The following is a 20,641-nucleotide window of genomic DNA, read 5'->3' as shown; positions in this document are numbered from 1 at the left end:
ATCACTGCTTACAGTACATTTGCACATGAGCTTGTGTATCTCGTGTCCGAGAGGTGAAGTGTGCCGCTTCCCATGCTTAGAGTCCTGGGTTTGATTCCCAAAGTGCGAATGCATGTTTATTTCTTCCTGACACTTTATTATTATTTTTTTTAATCTATGGTAATATACCTTCACATTCAATAGAAGTGTGCACACAGGATTTACATAAATCAGAGTGAATCTGCAGGGGCGTCTCATTATGCTATCTAAATACACAGCTGCTATTGGGATAAGTGAGCTCAATGCACAGTACGATACACACACAGCACTGTAGCAGGCCAGACTCGATTGACATGGCTGCTGCCCATGACCCTGCACCTCATAGAAGCCCTCAACTATGGAGCGAGCAATAGCATCGGTTTTGCAAGAATCAGGGCAATGCTGAAGTAGTGTCTCCATCCCCTAGTTAAGTTACACGGCAGCAACGAGGTCCCGTAGAATGAGTAATTAATAAAAATAGTGTAGACAACCGCAAAACAACATGTTTAAGCTACAGTTTGGTCCATTGAAGTTAGGGATACAGTACAGTATGTGAGCGGCTAAGTCCTGTAACCATTAGGGCATAATCTAAAACCAATGGAAAGGGATCACTGTTTATATTTATTTTAGACATGAGCTTGTGTATCTGTCATGAGGCGTGCATATGCCTTTGTTTTCCCAGACACTTTATTATTATTTTTTTCTATTGTGATACACTGTACTGTACCTTTACATTCAGTAGAAATACTGTATGCACACAGGTTTTACATGAATCAGGGCAATGCTGCAGGAGTATCTCATTACGCTATCTAAAATACACAGCAACTATGGGTGGGGATAAGTGAGTCCTGTCACCATAAGCTGTCTGCTGTACTGTACAGTACTTGCATTTGCATCTGGGATGCAGTTGTGTGTTTGTAATAACAAAAATCAATGTAAAAATGACATGTACAGATACAGTACCTGTACAGTCCTGTATAGCACTGTACATGGAGCATTTTCTTTACTGATCCATTTATTTATTTTTACTTCACAATGTATAGCAGGTATAGGGACCCTTCGGTCCTCCAGCTGTTGTTGAACTACACATACCAGCATGCCTTGCTACAGTTTTGCTATTTGCCCTTGCTAAAAATGTTGTGGGCATGCTGGGATGTGTAGTTCAACAACTGCTGGAGGACCGAGGGTTCCCCATCCCTGATGTACAGTATTGAACAGTGTTTCTTTGGAAACTGACTTACTGTACAGTATATTGACAAGAACCTTCAGCTTGTACCATAAGGTGAGTTGAAAGCACCTGCATAATGAATCCTTGAATAGAGTATGTATGTAGGGTAACCATGTAACATAACATTTCTCAGCCAAGCCTAATGTATTTGTGGAACATTTCTGTCCACTCCATCGTAGAAAGGAATGAAATCCTTTGGAAGCAACAATGCAAGTTCAGGCAGACCCAGATTTATTCATTGTTATAATGTAATTTGTTTTGGAGGCTGCAGCTAGTTTGGTTAGTAGAAGACAGTTCCCTTCATCAATCCTGTGGAATTAATATCTAAGTATGTATTCCAAAAGGCTCAGACCATAGACATTATAAAATTAATCTTGGAAATATTGTTGATACAGTATAATGACTAAGGGCCTAATTCAGAGTTGATCGAAGCAGCACATTTTTTTAGCTAATGGTCAAAACCATGTGCACTGCAGGGGGGGGGGGCAGATATAACATGTGCAGGGAGAGTTAGATGTGTGTAGGGCAAAGGTTCCCAAACTGTGTGCCGTGGCTCCCTGGGGTGCATCGGGACACTTGCAGGGGTGCCCTGGGTTGGTGGTCCAGGACCAATTCAAATTATTCATGGTTAATATAATAGGCAAATCTAGTGCTAGTGGCTGCCAGTCATAAAATATGTGGTCAAACAGAAGCAAATCTTGTCCCTCACTCAGGGCCGGTGCAAGGTTTCTCGGCACCCTAGGCAAAACTTCTGCGCACTCCCCCTCAGGTGAAAATGTGGAGGTGGCGTCTGAGAAGTTCCACAGCCGATATTGCTAAATAGAGAATGCCACCTACAAAAATAAATAAATAAATGCTAAGCACGACTTTTGCAGACACCCCAGGTAGGCTGTAGTGTAGGGAAGGAGGACAACACAGGCAGGAGATATAAATAGATACACAGCATATGGAGTGTACTATAGTTGTGAGGGAGGGTTCTTTGCTCGGTATGCGGTTAACATCCTGGCTGTCGGAATCCCGGCGGTCAGGATACCGATGCCGGAATCCTGACACTCTGCGACATGGCAGCAGTCGGAATACCGACACAAGCCCGATATTCACCCTTGTGTGGTGGTCCACGGTGGTCCGAGGGGGAATATATTAGTGTGGCGACCAAAGGTCGCCACGGGGGGCCGATGTGTGGCGAGCGCAACAAGCCTGCATGGGTACACGCTGCGCTCGCTGTCGGGATTCCGCCTGTCAGGATCCCGGTGTCACTCTCCTAACCGCTGGGACCGCCACTGCCGGGATCCCATACCAATCCCCTTTGCTCATTACAATGAGTAGATCAGATTATGTCACATTACAGAAGCCTTAGTTCATATTATGCCACATTACAGTGCCCCCCTACCATTATAACATCCACTACACACTCCTCTCACGGACAATGTAATGTCACACAGCACAGGCTGGGAAAGGATCAGACCCTATTACATAGCAGCCAAAACTAGGGAAATTGCTATGCAACTTTATAACTTGGGTCCAGGGCCCCCTAAGCCTTCGGGCCCCATAACAATGGCACCTCTTGCACCCACAATAGTTACACCCATGATTATAGGCATCAATGCAGTGACAGACCATATAATACTGACATCACTGTAGTTACTGCAGTGCTGCACATTCACTGTCACAATGACTACCATACCACATACACAGCATGCCAATAAGTGCCACACCGCACAGAAAGCATCCTATCATCTGCCGTATTGCACAGACAGCACACGGTAAGAGTGACCACCATACCATACAGACAACACCTTTGGGATTGCAATACAGTACACTGAGTACAGGGTGTGCTGGAACTTATAGTACCTCTATTGCTGGATACTTGTGGCCCCTCTGCTAGCTGGGCATAGGCATGTCAGTCAGTTACATGGATTAATACAGGACTCACAAAACTCCCATTATCCATAGCTGCAGTTGCCAAATGTGGTGACATGCACCTGAAACAAAAGGGGTGGGATAATTATTGCTGACGAGGAGGGAATGGAGAGACTACAGCCAGGGAGGAGCCACCCGAGAGTAGGTGCTGCACAGGCAGGCGACATCACAGCACATGACAGTCATGTGACTGTCAGTGCTGATGTTGTAGCCACACTGAGACCAGCACTTAAGGCCCATACACACTTGCAGAGAAAATGAACGACGTCGCTCACTTTGCCCCTTCTTCAGCGACGTCGCTGATTTTGTCGGCAAATGTGTATGCTGCCAGCGACGACCGATGCGCGGCCCCACAGGTCGGCAACGATCGTCGCAGTCGGCAGTGCATGCATGCTCTATCTGGACTGTCGGCAGTGCATGCATAACCGGCGGCTGCATGACGTCACTGAGCGATATGAACGGTCATATAGCTCAGTGTGTATGGGCGGCTGCCGACCGCTCGGCCCGGGAGGGGAAACACTAGACAACATCGCTCATAGAGCATCGTCGTCTAGTGTGTATGGACCATTAGAGCCAGGCTGGCAGGTTAGTCATATGTGCAGGCAGGCACTGCTTGAGCCTAATTTTTTTTGGTAAGAATAAATCCTTATTTTTACATACAGATGTAGCCAATGCTCATCATGGCTACATCTGCGCTTAACGAGCACTCTCGGCGTGTCTAGGTGCACCCATTCAAGCGAGCGTAGCTGTCTGTAACTGTCATTTGCTCCATGTGTGAAAAAAAACACACACTAGCCTCCACGTTAAAAAAAACCACACACATATACCCCACATAAAAAAAACCCCACATACTGGACATTAGCCTCCACATGAAAATAATGAAACGCACTGGAGTATACTCAATACTGTACATGCCAAACACAAACTGCATTTGTATAGTATATAAATCCAGACCTACAGTATTTTACATTGTCCTGTAGATAGACAATGATGCACATGTAAACCAAGTTCAACTAAATTATTTTATTTTATTAATTCTACTTAGAATAATTCAGTAAGAACCTTTGGTAAATGTTAGTCAATTTGTTTGGAACAAAATGCAGAAATGCCTGCCCATGTTATTCCTCAATAACAAATGAATCCAGCTTCAGTCTGTAACTATATGTACTCTATTCAAATTTGCCACTTGATCCGGATTATTTGCTAACAAGAAAATTACACACCAAACCTTCTATATACTTTGACAAAACCGTGTGTGGGTACGGTACAGGTAGGCACAGACGGGCAGCAGCCACGATGGGCGGATGAATGCACAGGCAATGAAGGGAGGAAGACTAGATCAGTCGGTGGGGACCAGGAGCTGGGAGGCACCGATGGGCAGGCAGCTACAGGTGAAAGTAACAGCGCCGGTGGTCGTTGTCAGTGCAGCAAGTGGAAGATGGCACCCTTGCAGATTTGTGCGGCACGTGACTGAGTACCTGGCATAACTGGGCGGCCAACCCTGACTGAATAACAAGGTGCACACAACTCATATCCCAACCATATTGGTGACCATGTTACTAAGGGGGTGATTCATACCTGATCGCTGTTGTGCGTTTTCGCACAGCGGGGGATCAGAGCATAACTGCGCATGCACCGCAATGTGCACACGCGTCGGACAGCAACAAGGGGCATCACTGGTTAGCGAGGGGATGGAGCGAAAAAAACGAACACATGGGCGTTCGCAAGGTGATTGACAGGAGGAGGCTGTTTGTGGGTTGTAACTGAGCGTTTATTGGGACTGTCCGTAAAAAGCAGGCATGTCCAAGCATTTTCAGGGAGGGTGTCTGACATCAGCTCCGGCCCCGATCAGCCTGTTCTCATCACACTGGAGGAGTAAGGCCTGGGCTGCGCACACACTGCACACACTGGATTTTTGTAGCTCGGCGTACACATAGCATCGCACACTTGCACAGTGAATTTACATCCCCCTGGAGGCGGCGACTATGTGAATGCAGGACAGCAAACTGCAGCCCAGCGATCAGATCTGAATCACCTCCTAAGCTCTCAGATTCTGCATAACTCTCCCATCGAAGCCTTAAGGTGTGTACACACGGTGAGATTCGGACTTATCCGATTCTCACCGTGCGACGGGGGGCCGGGTCGGCACTTAGCCAGTATCGCAAGCACATAATGAGTGTGCTTGCGATGCTGGCTATGTGCGATTTTGGCTAAGTGTCAATCCTGACTATCTCTTCTATAGAGATAGTCAGGATTGACTTGCCTGCACAGCCTATTTTTTCTGCCGATGCCGACCGCGCGGGGCCGCGCATCGGCATCGGATCGGGATCGCAAGGTGACTGTCACCTTGCGATCTGCACTATCTTTTCATCCGATTCTGACTATATAGTCAGAATCGAATGAAAAAATCTTACCGTGTGTACACACCTTTAGTCAAGCCATGTACACAAAGGGGGGGAGATATTGTGCTGCTGTTACCCCCTCCTCTGCTTCCATCTGCCCAGCTACAGAAAGAAGTGTGTCACTGTATCATACATAAAAACCCTGACTGCACACGACTATACCGCAGCAGTGTACAGTGGTAGCAGCGCTGATCAAGTACCATCTCACTGCGGTGTGGGGGGTGCTGTGACTGCCGGATGAGAGGCCAGGCTGCGCGGCCCTTCTTCTCATTGTCCCAAGGCGCCAGTAATGCCCCTCATGCTCAGCGTGAGAGGTAGGTGCCGCAGTGCAGTGCGCCCAGGCCCCTCACCTCATCCTCCATAGTCTGTTTTTTCCCTGGGTCCTAGAGCAGACACATATCAACTGGTGGCACCGCTGCTCCACATTCTCCCCTATGACCCTGTGCAGGGACGTCGGCGTACCGTGGCTGAGCCTGCCGGAGTCCCTGTGCCTGGAGCTCCTCATGCGCAAATGTGGCTGCTTCGTGTGAGAGCTGCGAGGAGGAAGACCGGATACATCAGCGGTGACTGAGAGCCAGTAAGCACTGACGGGCAGACAGCTGCGGCTTAAGTTGTCAGTGCAGCCTGCCCTTGAAGCTTGACACCATACGAGGCTGCGTACCCAGCGTAATTGGCCAGTCGGCACTATGTGCATGGGCAAACGCAGGATTTATGCAGGGGTGTTTCCAAAGATGGGCTGGAGCCCCAAACATGGGGGGAGGCAGAGACTGAGGTGACCCTCTATATGCGGGGTTTGTTAGTGTTTGTGTATGAACTGTATGAATTATATATATATATATATATATATATATATAATACCCCCCATAAGTACACTGGCAGCAATAATTACAAGACAAACACAATATATTTCAAATCTGTACTTACACCCCGTCCCCTTCATCCATACTGCTTAATTTACGGCTGACTGAGATCAGCAACAGGAGCTGCACAGCACAGCGGATACAGTAGGTCACTGACACTCACTGTGACTGGAACAGGAGCTGGCCGGGTGCCTAACTCAATCAGGCCCCGCCCCCTTGCAGTGTGTCCTGGCCTATATAAAGGGGCGGAGCCAAATGTCGATTGGGGGCGGGGCTTAAATGGCGGGTAGCAGGGGGGGAAATGCTAGCCTGTGTGGAAGAGGTGAGGGGTCGTAAGTCTGGCGGCCTGCAGCTGCTGCCTATGCCGGCATTATCTAAATGGAAGGATGTCTCTCAGACAAGAGACATCCTTCTGTGTTTTTTTGTTAGAGGATCGGTACCGCCCTCCAGTGGCTGGCGCTCTAGGCAGCTGCCTAAAGCTGCCTAATGATAGCGCCGGCCCTGCCCTCACCACACAACTGACCCTAAGGATGACATATAAACGCGATCTACTTAATGTAATATTTCTTTCTAAAGAATTTAGAATCTAAATTTCTCAATAAGAAATTTTTGGCCAAAGGGTGCCGTGAAAAAAATTCTGATATTCTAGGGCGCCGTGATTCAAAAAAGTTTGGAAACCACTGGTGTAGGGTTCAAACTGAAGTCTAAATTGCAGTGTAAAAATAAAGCAGCCAGTATTTACCCTACACCACAGGTTCTCAAACTCGGTCCTCAGGACCCCACACGGTGCATGTTTTGCAGGTCTCCTCACAGAATCACAAGTGAAATAATTAGCTCCACCTGTGGACCTTTTAAAATGTGTCTGTGAGTAATTAATACACCTGTGCACTTGCTGGGTTACCTGCAAAACATGCACTGTGTGGGGTCCTGAGGACCGAGTTTGAGAACCCCTGCCCTACACAGAAACAAAATCACCCACCCAAATCTAACGCTCTCTGCAAATGTTATATCTGCCACACCTGCAGTGCACATGGGGGGTAATTCCAAGTTGATTGCAGCAGGAAATTTTTTAGCAGTTGGGCAAAACCATGTGCACTGCAGGGAGGCAGATATAACATGTGCAGAGAGAGATAGATTTGGGTGGGTTATTTTGTTTTTGTGCAGGGTAAATACTGGCTGCTTTATTTTTACACTGCAATTTAGATTGCAGATTGAAGACACCACACCCAAATCTAACTCTCTCTGCACATGTTATATCTGCCTCCCCTGCAGTGCACATGGTTTTGCCCAAATGCTAAAAAATGTCCTGCTGCGATCAACTTGGAATTACCCCCATGGTTTTGCAGAACTGCTAACAAATTTGCTGCTGCGATCAACTCTGAATTACCCCCTAAGAGGCTCTCACAGAGTGTGTACATGGGGACAGTCCCATAAACAATGTAAGAGATCTGCATCTGGGGCAGCACATTTACATACCTACCAACATGACCCTCTCCAACAGGGACACAATGCTCTGCTTCTGGACTTTTCTCTTAATTTTAGATTGCCGGCACCTGTTTTGAACAGGTTAATGAATAAGAAAGGTATTTCAGCACAGGTGATGGCAATCATAAATTAAGAGGGAAGTCCAGGAGCAGAGCATTCTGTCCCTCCTGGTAGGGTCATGTTGGGAGGTATGCATTTACAGCAAATAGAATTTGGTGCATCACATAGACATAGAAATAGAATTTGACGGCAGATGAGAACCAATTGGCCCATATAGTCTGCTCCTTTATCTAGTTGTTTATTCATCTTAAAGCATGAGTGAATTAGGGATGTGCGCCATCCCAAATCATGGGTTTTGGGTTCTTGTTTTGGATCTGTATCTACTTCGTGTTTTGGATCTGTATTTGTTTGGATCTGTAGACTAAAAAAGCAACATAAAAGCAGCTAAAATTAGAGAATTTGGGCCGGTTTTTGTTGCTACAGTATTGTTAACCTCAATAACATTCATTTCCACTTATTTCCAGTCAATTTTGATCACCTCACAGCTCACAATATTAATACTACTACTACTGCTACTACTACTAATAATACACAGTGTCCCTATGTAACAGTGACCGAGACCTCAAATGAAGAGACACAGAGAGGAATCAGGCCCAGCACACCAACTCAGATAGAGCCGCGCTCTGCTGGGTATAAATATAATGTACCTCACAGCAGTGAAATGCTGTTTATATGCTCCCCCCTTCACTAAAACCCCCCTGTACCAGTACTATTAGTGGTTCTTTAGAGGAGCAGTCTCCGTAGCAGCCTTTCTCACAGCAGAAGCAGGAAATGGCACAGTTCGTCTCTGGTCCCGCTCTCCGGGAAGCCCTGCCCCCTTAATGGTACGCGGTCCCTCAGCTTAAATTTTATACTGGCTTCATGGAAAATGCATTAAAAGAGCCTGTAAGCCCCTTTTCTTTGTTAATCGCCAGTGTGGGTACCGGTGGGCACCGCAGCCCGTGAACACCGTCCCTTCATGCCGCCAAATGGTCACTGGGGTCAATGGTCACTGGGGACCCGCTAACCCCTGTACTCACCGCACCATAGTCTTTGGCATCTGTTTAAGGGTGGCGGCATGCTGCCGGCGTGGGCTCACACCCTGGGGGTATGAGATCAGCACCTCAGGAGCTCAGTGTCCGGTCAGCGGGGATATGAACCATTAACTCTTTAGAAAGTTGGTTCGGTCCCCCCCCTAAATCCCAAGAAGCAGGCAGACTGGTTGCCAAGCAGTGTACCTGAAAAAAACAAACTAAAAAAAATGTCTGAAGAAAACTCTCTGGAGAGCTTGTTAGAATGCACCCAGCTCCTAGGGCACATTTTTCTAAACTGAGTCTGTGGAGGGGTATAGAGGGGAGGAGCCAGCACACACGATTCATTTCTTAAAGTGCCATGGCTCCAATGGACCCGATCTATACCCCACAGTACTAGGTACCTTTCCCCAGTATCCACTAGGACGTTAGAGAAATAATAATATACTGTGGTCTGACCGGAAGTGTCACAGTACTTATGCAAATAAAATAAAAATTGTATAGTACACTGGGGTACAGCACAAACAAACACATATATATTTTTTTAGAATTATATTTTTAGGCTTTTGTTTTTAGCTTTTATTATTTTCATATTACACTGGGGCGAGGGCACAGATTACCCCTTTCAGATACAGCAGACAGGGCCCCCCTGCACTGATACAGCAGACGGAGCATCCCACCTGGACTGATACAGCAAACAGAGCACCCCTTTCAGATACAGCATACAGAGCACCCCACCTGGACTGATACAGCAGACAGACCACCCCTTTTTCAGATACAGCAGACAGAGCACCCTTTTCAGATACAGCAGACAGAGCACCCCTCTTTCAGATACAGCAGATAGAGCACCTTCCTCACGCCAGACTACACCGTATTGAGACGGACACGTCCATCCAGTACACCCTCCACAGCCAGAGTGAAGATGGCGCCAATCACCAGGGACCTTTATAGAATCCAAAACCTGCGAGAATCCATCAGCAGGATGATGAAGTTTTGCCTCGTTTTGGGATCCGAGTAAGGCAGGAAGTCCCGAGGCGGACTCTGTTCTGGACTCGGAATGTGAGAACCGGACCCGCTCATCTCTAGAGTGAACAATATTTTTTATAGAAAGATCGAGGAAAGCAGTATTCCACTTCGTACACCGAGTCTGGCAAGTCTACAAGTTTATAAGAGGACGGGTATGGGAGTATATAAAGTCTTCAATGCAGCGCACCATCCAAGCCCCAGCTCACATCATTCTCGGTAAGACCATATGGCTTTAGGGCACATCAGGCTATAAACCCTCTGCCATTTGCCAGAAAGCTGGTCTGGCACTAATAGAGCCTTATATATTTGTCTTAAGATAGTGATGTTGCAATCATTTGTAATGTAATAATAAGAATTTACTTACCGATAATTCTATTTCTCATAGTCCGTAGTGGATGCTGGGAACTCCGTAAGGACCATGGGGAATAGCGGCTCCGCAGGAGACTGGGCACAAAAGTAAAAGCTTTATGACTAGCTGGTGTGCACTGGCTCCTCCCCCTATGACCCTCCTCCAAGCCTCAGTTAGGATACTGTGCCCGGACGAGCGTACACAGTAAGGAAGGATTTTGAATCCCGGGTAAGACTCATACCAGCCACACCAATCACACCGTACAACTTGTGATCTGAACCCAGTTAACAGTATGATAAACGTAGGAGCCTCTGAAAAGATGGCTCACAACAATAAACAACCCGATTTTTGTAACAATAACTATATACAAGTATTGCAGACAATCCGCACTTGGGATGGGCGCCCAGCATCCACTACGGACTATGAGAAATAGAATTATCGGTAAGTAAATTCTTATTTTCTCTGACGTCCTAGTGGATGCTGGGAACTCCGTAAGGACCATGGGGATTATACCAAAGCTCCCAAACGGGCGGGAGAGTGCGGATGACTCTGCAGCACCGAATGAGAGAACTCCAGGTCCTCCTCAGCCAGGGTATCGAATTTGTAAAATTTAGCAAACGTGTTTGCCCCTGACCAAGTAGCTGCTCGGCAAAGTTGTAAAGCCGAGACCCCTCGGGCAGCCGCCCAAGATGAGCCCACCTTCCTTGTGGAATGGGCTTTTACAGATTTTGGCTGTGGCAGGCCTGCCACAGAATGTGCAAGCTGTTAGGTTCCTGGTGCTCAGAACAAGGGAGATGTTATGAAGCGAGTCCAGAGCACCAGGACGTAATGCTGGGAAAGGGGAATGGAAAGGGAATAGCCCCTGGCGCCCTATCTCCGTTGTCTCGCCCGTGCTGTCAGTACACTCTTGCGAGACTATGGTTGCTTGAGCCCATGGCAGCCGCGTTTGAAGGGCGGATTACGTCTGCCCAACTTCGATGCCCCCTCAGGTCTTAATGAGAGACAAAGAGTGAACCGAGACAGGGTGATAACAAGGGGCCCTCTGACTAAACAACAAGGCCAGGGGCTACTAACAAACCTAAAACCAAAGTATGTGCGGCTTGCCGCCAAAGGAAAAGAACAACAAAGGAAATGCTGACCACACGCCGACAATACTTTTGTGTACCGGCGGTGACAGCATAAGCAGAACCCTCTGCAAAACACCAGTGACAGAAATAATAAGGGAATACAGCGGCCTAGGCCGACGGACGCGGTAGTGCCGCTACTCACGGAACCGGTACGAATACTGGCATACGGACAGGAACTCCCAATGCTGCTGACACAGACTCTCAGAACTGGAGGACAGGCAGAATCCCAAACGGCAGACCGGTGGACACCAAGAAGCCAGAAACTTGCACAGGCAAAGGTACTGGACCTCAGGACAGGAACGCCTCACGGCAGGACACGGGATCAAACATAGGAATCGACACAGGGACTGACACAGGAATCGACACAGGAAGCTCAGGAACTAGCAGGAACCAGGCTCAGAACTCAAGCAGACTGAAAACCCAGAAATATCACCAGCATCTGTGAATTGCAAACAGCCAGCATATAACAGAGAGGCCTAATTAATAATCCCATGCAGCTGCCTTGTTGCATGATTCCAAACTGACCAGATGCAATTAGCAGCCAGGTGAGGCTGAACACAAGGGAACAAGCTGCAATTACACAGACTCACCAGCGGCAGCAGACAAGAGTATTCTAAAACAGAGCGACAGGAAATCCTGGCATGCAAGACAACTTTATAAACATAAAATAGGAATGAACCACTACCTGTGGTTCATAACAGTATCCCCTCCTTAAGGGTGAGCTCCGAGCACCCCATGACACCCACGGGGAACATAAACAGAAGTATAACATGAAATACAGAACAAAACTGCAAAACAGGAATGAGCCACAGCCGTGGCTCATAACATTACCCCCCCCCCTTGAGGAGGGGTCAAAAGACCCCAAAATTCAGACTATCCAGAATAAGGGATACAAAAAAAAAAAACCTGACACACTGGTCTAACAGACAAGAAAACAAAAAAAACAAGCTGTAGCAACAACTTGTAACAGTGCCCTCCCCTTGATGGTGGCCACTGGACACAAGACAAGGGGAAAAAAAAAATCCTTTTTTTTATCAAGGCAAGAGTCAAAAATTATCTCTTTTTCTTCTTCTTCTTTTTACAAAGCTCTTTAGGTCTGACCAAGGTAATTCCCCAAACATTGTCTGAACTGATGGTACCACCCAGCAAGGCTGCGTTCAAATCAGAGACAGGTCTCTTACCCTTGGGAGCTGAACTTTCTGGTAAAGTACTATTATTAGAAGAAGAAGTCAAAAAAGCACATCCTGCAGTCAAAACAACGGGCTGGGACTCTTGTGCAGAGTTTACAGTATTTGGTGGACTCTCAGCAGACAAGACGGGTGACTTAGAGGAACCTGAACCAATTTCTTTGGAACCATATCTTTTAATAATTGCATCACTGAATGCTAGGGGATCCTGAAGAATGGGATCTTCAGCTTTCATTAGGCTGGTCGCCCACTCAAAAGGCTCTCCTCTAAAAGAATAAATCAGATAGAGCCCAAGGTTTTCTGAAGTGATGCCCAGAAATGGTCTAGACAACATAATAGTGTAATAGTGTTTGAAAAGCGCCAGAAATTGGGCGAAGTCCCCATCAAAGGTTATGGATGTTGAGATATCAGAGTCAGGATCTGTTTCCTTCTCATCTGACTGACTGGAGTGCTTTGCTAGGACCTGGTCACTATTGACCTTACTCGAGGCTGAGACTCTCTGAACCCCACCCGGGGCAGTGACTTTCTGAACCCCACCCGGGGCAGTGACTTTCTGAACCCCACCCGGGGCAGTGACTTTCTGAATCCCACCCGGGGCAGTGACTTTCTGAATCCCACCCGAGGCAGTGACTTTCTGAATCCCACCCGGGGCAGTGACTTTCTGAATCCCACCCGGGGCAGTGACTTTCTGAACCCCACCCGGGGCAGTGACTTTCTGAACCCCACCCGGGGCAGTGACTTCCGGGAACCCCACCCGGGGCAGTGGCCTCCGGGAACCCCGCTGGGGCAGTGGCCTCCGGGAACCCCGCTGGGGCAGTGGCCTCCGGGAACCCCGCTGGGGCAGTGGCCTCCGGGAACCCCGCTGGGGCAGTGGCCTCCGGGAACCCCGCTGGGGCCAGCACCTCGGATTCTTTTACTGGGACCGGACCGTTGGCCTCCCTGACTGGGATCGGGCCATCGGCCTCCCTCTCTGAGTCGATAATTATCGAAAGTTCTCCCGGGACTATGACTTCCGGGACTTTTGCTGAAGCAATAACGTTCAGATCCTCCACTAATGCTATGCTTCTTAAGTTCTTTCCTGGGGAAGCGACTTCTAGACCCTTCTTTGGGGCTGAGTCTCTCGAGACCCCACTTGAGGATATTACTTCAAAGATCCCTTCTGGGGTTTTGCTTCTCGAGTTCCCCTCAAGAACTATGGTTTTAGAGACCCTTTCTAGGGTTGCGCTTTTCAAGTCCCTACCTGGGGTAACAGCTTCTGAGACCCCTTCCGGTATGGACACCTGAACTATAATATTTGATGTCCCTCTATAAGCTAGGGCATCGGGTACCGCTCCAGCACTCTGGGCATCGGGTACCGCTCCAGCACTCTGGGCATCGGGTACCGCTCCAGCACTCTGGGCATCGGGTACCGCTCCAGCACTCTGGGCATCGGGTACCGCTCCAGCACTCTGGGCATCGGGTACCGCTCCAGCACTCTGGGCATCGGGCACCGCTCCAGGACCCTGGGCATCGGGCACCGCTCCAGGACCCTGGGCATCGGGCACCGCTCCAGGACCCTGGGCATCGGGCACCACTCCAGGAACCTGGGCATCGGGCACCACTCCAGGAACCTGGGCATCGGGCACCACTCCAGGAACCTGGGCATCGGGCACCACTCCAGGAACCTGGGCATCGGGCACCACTCCAGGAACCTGGGCATCGGGCACCACTCCAGGAACCTAAGCATCAGGCACCACTCCAGGGACTTGCAACTCCGCTTCCACAGGAAGCCCTAGAGAGGAGAGAAACATTCTCTTTTGATTCCTGAATCTATAATGGGGCTCCCTTGCCCAAGGACCCCAATTATAGGACAGAGAGCTTTTTTGTGTGGGTTGTGTGACAAGTACCTCTGCCACAGTAGAGACAGGAGTAGGTCTTGTATCATGACTCAACTTGGCCAGAGGGCAAGACTCGTCACCACACTTTGGCTTGCGCAACTCACAGGTCTGCAGATAATGGCCTAAACCCCCACAATATAGGCATAAGTTTAAGTTTCTGCGACGCAGACGCTCCTCTTCTGAGAGCCTGGGCCGCAGAAAACTTTTAAACCTTTTCTCTTCAATTAAACCAGAGGACTCTCTTGTCACCATACTGTGAACAAGAGTCTCTTTAGAGATAGATGTACTCTCAACGACTTCTGGCAAAATGAGCAAGATTTTAGTCAGAAGGTTTTGCAGTTGCTTTAGGGATTGCTGCAAAACTTCTAGTCGCTCTGGTCTCAAAGCACTGAATACAGAGTTCAGGGCTGCGAGAGATGCCTGCAGGGCTTGCATAGTAGACATAGGAGGATTTAAAACTAGACAAGACAAGACAAGGCAAGACAAGACAAGGCAAGACAAGGCAAGGCAAGACTAAATTTTGCTAAACAAAACAAGACTTTTTTTTTTTTTTTTTTTTTAAACACCGGACTGGATTCTAAACACCGGACTGGATTCTAAAACACCGGACTGGATTCTAAAACACCGGACTGGATTCTAGACTAGACACTGGACTGGGCCAAAAAAGAAAAAAAGTTTTATTTCTTTTTTGTGGTATGGCTGGTGATAATGTTAGGTTCCTGGTGCTCAGAACAAGGGAGATGTTATGAAGCGAGTCCAGAGCACCAGGACGTAATGCTGGGAAAGGGGAATGGAAAGGGAATAGCCCCTGGCGCCCTATCTCCGTTGTCTCGCCCGTGCTGTCAGTACACTCTTGCGAGACTATGGTTGCTTGAGCCCATGGCAGCCGCGTTTGAAGGGCGGATTACGTCTGCCCAACTTCGATGCCCCCTCAGGTCTAAATGAGAGACAAAGAGTGAACCGAGACAGGGTGATAACAAGGGGCCCTCTGACTAAACAACAAGGCCAGGGGCTACTAACAAACCTAAAACCAAAGTATGTGCGGCTTGCCGCCAAAGGAAAAGAACAACAAAGGAAATGCTGACCACACGCCGACAATACTTTTGTGTACCGGCGGTGACAGCATAAGCAGAACCCTCTGCAAAACACCAGTGACAGAAATAATAAGGGAATACAGCGGCCTAGGCCGACGGATGCGGTAGTGCCGCTACTCACGGAACCGGTACGAATACTGGCAAACGGACAGGAACTCCCAATGCTGCTGACACAGACTCTCAGAACTGGAGGACAGGCAGAATCCCAAACGGCAGACCGGTGGACACCAAGAAGCCAGAAACTTGCACAGGCAAAGGTACTGGACCTCAGGACAGGAACGCCTCACGGCAGGACACGGGATCAAACATAGGAATCGACACAGGGACTGACACAGGAATCGACACAGGAAGCTCAGGAACTAGCAGGAACCAGGCTCAGAACTCAAGCAGACTGAAAACCCAGAAATATCACCAGCATCTGTGAATTGCAAACAGCCAGCATATAACAGAGAGGCCTAATTAATAATCCCATGCAGCTGCCTTGTTGCATGATTCCAAACTGACCAGATGCAATTAGCAGCCAGGTGAGGCTGAACACAAGGGAACAAGCTGCAATTACACAGACTCACCAGCGGCAGCAGACAAGAGTATTCTAAAACAGAGCGACAGGAAATCCTGGCATGCAAGACAACTTTATAAACATAAAATAGGAATGAACCACTACCTGTGGTTCATAACAGTATCCCCTCCTTAAGGGTGAGCTCCGAGCACCCCATGACACCCACGGGGAACATAAACAGAAGTATAACATGAAATACAGAACAAAACTGCAAAACAGGAATGAGCCACAGCCGTGGCTCATAACACAAGCTGAATCGTACTACAAATCCAACGAGCAATCGTTTGCTTAGAAGCAGGAGCACCCAGCTTGTTGGGTGCATACAGGATAAACAGCGAGTCAGATTTTCTGACTCCAGCCGTCCTGGAAACATATATTTTCAGGGCCCTGACTACGTCCAGCAACTTGGAGTCCTCCAAGTCCCTAGTAGCCGCAGGCACCACAATAGGCTGGTTCATGTGAAACGCTGAAACCACCTTAGGGAGAAATTGAGGGCGAGTCCTCAGTTCTGCCCTGTCTGAATGAAAAATTAGGTAAGGGCTTTTATATGATAAAGCCGCCAATTCTGAGACACGCCTGGCTGAAGCCAGGGCTAACAGCATGACCACTTTCCATGTGAGATATTTTAATTCCACAGTGGTGAGTGGTTCAAACCAGTGTGACTTTAGGAGACTCAACACTACATTGAGATCCCAAGGTGCCACTGGAGGCACAAAAGGAGGCTGTATATGCAGTACCCCTTTGACAAACGTCTGAACTTCAGGCACTGAAGCCAGTTCTTTTTGGAAGAATATTGACAGGGCCGAAATCTGAACCTTAATGGACCCTAATTTTAGGCCCATAGATAGTCCTGTTTGCAGGAAATGCAGGAAACGACCCAGTTGAAATTCCTCTGTAGGGGCCTTCTTGGCCTCACACCACGCAACATATTTTCGCCAAATGCGGTGATAATGTTTCGCGGTTACATCCTTCCTGGCCTTGATCAGGGTAGGGATGACTTCATCTGGAATGCCTTTTTCCTTCAGGATCCGGCGTTCAACCTCCATGCCGTCAAACGCAGCCGCGGTAAGTCTTGGAACAGACAAGGTCCCTGCTGGAGCAGGTCCTTTCTTAGAGGTAGAGGCCACGGGTCCTCCGTGAGCATCTCTTGAAGTTCCGGGTACCAAGTCCTCCTTGGCCAATCCGGAGCCACGAGTATAGTTCTTACTCCTCTCCTTCTTATGATTCTCAATACTTTGGGTATGAGAGGCAGAGGAGGGAACACATACACTGACTGGTACACCCACGGTGTTACCAGAGCGTCCACCGCTATCGCCTGAGGGTCCCTTGACCTGGTGCAATATCTGTCTAGTTTCTTGTTGAGACGAGACACCATCATGTCCACCTTTGGTTTTTCCCAACGGTTTACAATCACGTGGAAGACTTCTGGGTGAAGTCCCCACTCCCCCGGGTGGAGGTCGTGTCTGCTGAGGAAGTCTGCTTCCCAGTTGTCCACTCCCGGAATGAACACCGCTGACAGTGCTGTCACATAATTTTCCGCCCAGCGAAGAATTCTTGCAGCTTCTGCCATTGCCCTCCTGCTTCTTGTGCCGCCCTGTCTGTTTACGTGGGCGACTGCCGTGATGTTGTCCGATTGGATCAATACCGACTGACCCTGAAGCAGAGGCCTTGCTTGACTTAGGGCATTGTAAATTGCCCTTAGTTCCAGGATATTTATGTGAAGAGACGTTTCCATGCTTGACCACAAGCCCTGGAAATTTCTTCCCTGTGTGACTGCTCCCCAGCCTCTCAGGCTGGCATCCGTGGTCACCAGAATCCAGTCCTGAATGCCGAATCTGCGGCCCTCTAGAAGATGAGCACTCTGCAACCACCACAGGAGAGACACCCTTGTCCTTGGAGATAGGGTTATCCGCTGATGCATCTGAAGATGCGATCCGGACCATTTGTCCAGCAGATCCCACTGAAAAGTTCTTGCATGGAATCTTCCGAATGGAATCGCTTCGTAAGAAGCCACCATCTTTCCCAGGACCCTTGTGCATTGATGCACTGACACTTGTCCTGGTTTCAGGAGGTTCCTGACTAGCTCGGATAACTCCCTGGCCTTCTCCTCCGGGAGAAACACCTTTTTCTGGACTGTGTCCAGAATCATCCCTAGGAACAGTAGACGTGTTGTTGGAATCAGCTGCGATTTTGGAATATTTAGAATCCACCCGTGCTGACGTAGCACTACCTGAGATAGTGCTACTCCGACCTCTAACTGTTCCCTGGACCTTGCCCTTATCAGGAGATCGTCCAAGTAAGGGATAATTAAGACGCCTTTTCTTCGAAGAAGAATCATCATTTCGGCCATTACCTTGGTAAAGACCCGTGGTGCCGTGGACAATCCAAACGGCAGCGTCTGAAACTGATAATGACAGTTTTGTACCACAAACCTGAGGTACCCTTGGTGAGAAGGGTAGATTGGGACATGGAGATAAGCATCTTTGATGTCCAGAGACACCATATAGTCCCCTTCTTCCAGGTTCGCTATCACTGCTCTGAGTGACTCCATCTTGAATTTGAACCTTTTTATGTAAGTGTTCAATGATTTCAGATTTAAAATCGGTCTCACCGAGCCGTCCGGCTTCGGTACCACAAACAGCGTGGAGTAATACCCCTTTCCCTGTTGTAGGAGGGGTACCTTGATTATCACCTGCTGGGAATATAGCTTGTGAATAGCTTCCAATATTGCCTCCCTGTCGGAGGGAGACGTTGGTAGAGCAGACTTCAGGAACCGGCGAGGGGGAGACGTCTCGAATTCCAATTTGTACCCCTGTGATACTACCTGCAGGATCCAGGGGTCCACTTGCGAGTGAGCCCACTGCGCGTTGAAATTTTTGAGACGGGCCCCCACCGTGCCTGAGTCCGCTTGTAAAGCCCCAGCGTCATGCTGAAGACTTGGCAGAAGCGGGGGAGGGCTTCTGATCCTGGGAAGAGGCTGCCTGCTGCAGTCTTTTTCCCCTTCCTCTGCCCCGGGGCAGAAATGAGTGGCCTTTTGCCCGCTTGCCCTTATGGGGACGAAAGGACTGAGTTTGAAAAGACGGTGTCTTTTTCTGCTGAGAGGTGACCTGGGGTAAAAAGGTGGATTTCCCAGCCGTCGCCGTGGCCACCAGGTCCGATAGACCGACCCCAAATAACTCCTCCCCTTTATACGGCAAAACTTCCATATGCCGTTTGGAATCCGCATCACCTGACCACTGTCGTGTCCATAAACTTCTTCTGGCAGAAATGGACAGCGCACTTACTCTTGATGCCAGGGTGCAAATATCCCTCTGTGCATCTCGCATATATAGTAATGCATCCTTTAAATGCTCTATAGTCAATAATATACTGTCCCTATCCAGGGTATCAATATTTTCAGTCAGGGAATCCGACCAAGCCACTCCAGCGCTGCACATCCAGGCCGAGGCGATTGCTGGTCGTAGTATAACACCAGTATGTGTGTGTATACCTTTTAGGATATTTTCCAGCTTTCTATCAGCTGGTTCCTTGAGGGCGGCCGTATCAGGAGACGGCAACGCCACTTGTTTTGATAAGCGTGTGAGCGCCTTATCTACCCTAGGGGGTGTTTCCCAACGCGCCCTAACCTCTGGCGGGAAAGGGTATAATGCCAATAATTTATTAGAAATCAGCAGTTTTTTATCGGGGGAAACCCACGCTTTGTCACACACCTCATTTAATTCATCTGATTCAGGAAAAACTATGGGTAGTTTTTTCACACCCCACATAATACCCCTTTTTGTGGTACTTGTAGTATCAGAAATGTTCAAAGCCTGCTTCATTGCCGTGATCATGTAATGGCCCTACTGGACATTACGTTTGTCTCGTCACCGTCGACGCTGGAGTCAGTATCCGTGTCTGGGTCTGTGTCGACCATCTGAGGTAACGGGCGCTTTAGAGCCCCTGACGGTGTTTGAGACGCCTGGACAGGCACTAACTGATTTGCCGGCTGTCTCATGTCGTCAACAGTTTTTTGCAAAGTGCTGACACTGTCACGTAATTCCTTCCATACGACCATCCAGTCAGGTGTCGACTCCCTAGGGGGTGACATCACTATTACAGGCAATTGCTCCGCCTCCACATCATTTTCCTCCTCATACATGTCGACACAATCGTACCGACACACAGCACACACACAGGGAATGCTCTGATAGAGGACAGGACCCCACGAGCCCTTTGGGGAGACAGAGGGAGAGTTTGCCAGCACACACCAGAGCGCTATATATATACAGGGATAACCTTATATAAGTGTTTCTCCCTTCTATAGCTGCTTTATTTGTATTATCTGCCAATTAGTGCCCCCCCTCTCTTGTTTTACCCTGATTCTGTAGCAGGACTGCAGGGGAGAGTCAGGGAGCCGTCCTTCCAGCGGAGCTGTGAGAGGAAAATGGCGCTTGTGT

Source organism: Pseudophryne corroboree, chromosome 6, assembly GCF_028390025.1.
Source record: "Pseudophryne corroboree isolate aPseCor3 chromosome 6, aPseCor3.hap2, whole genome shotgun sequence".
NCBI lineage: Eukaryota > Metazoa > Chordata > Amphibia > Anura > Myobatrachidae > Pseudophryne > Pseudophryne corroboree.
The sequence above is the reverse complement of the archived record's forward strand: the minus strand, read 5'-3'. Positions refer to the sequence as shown.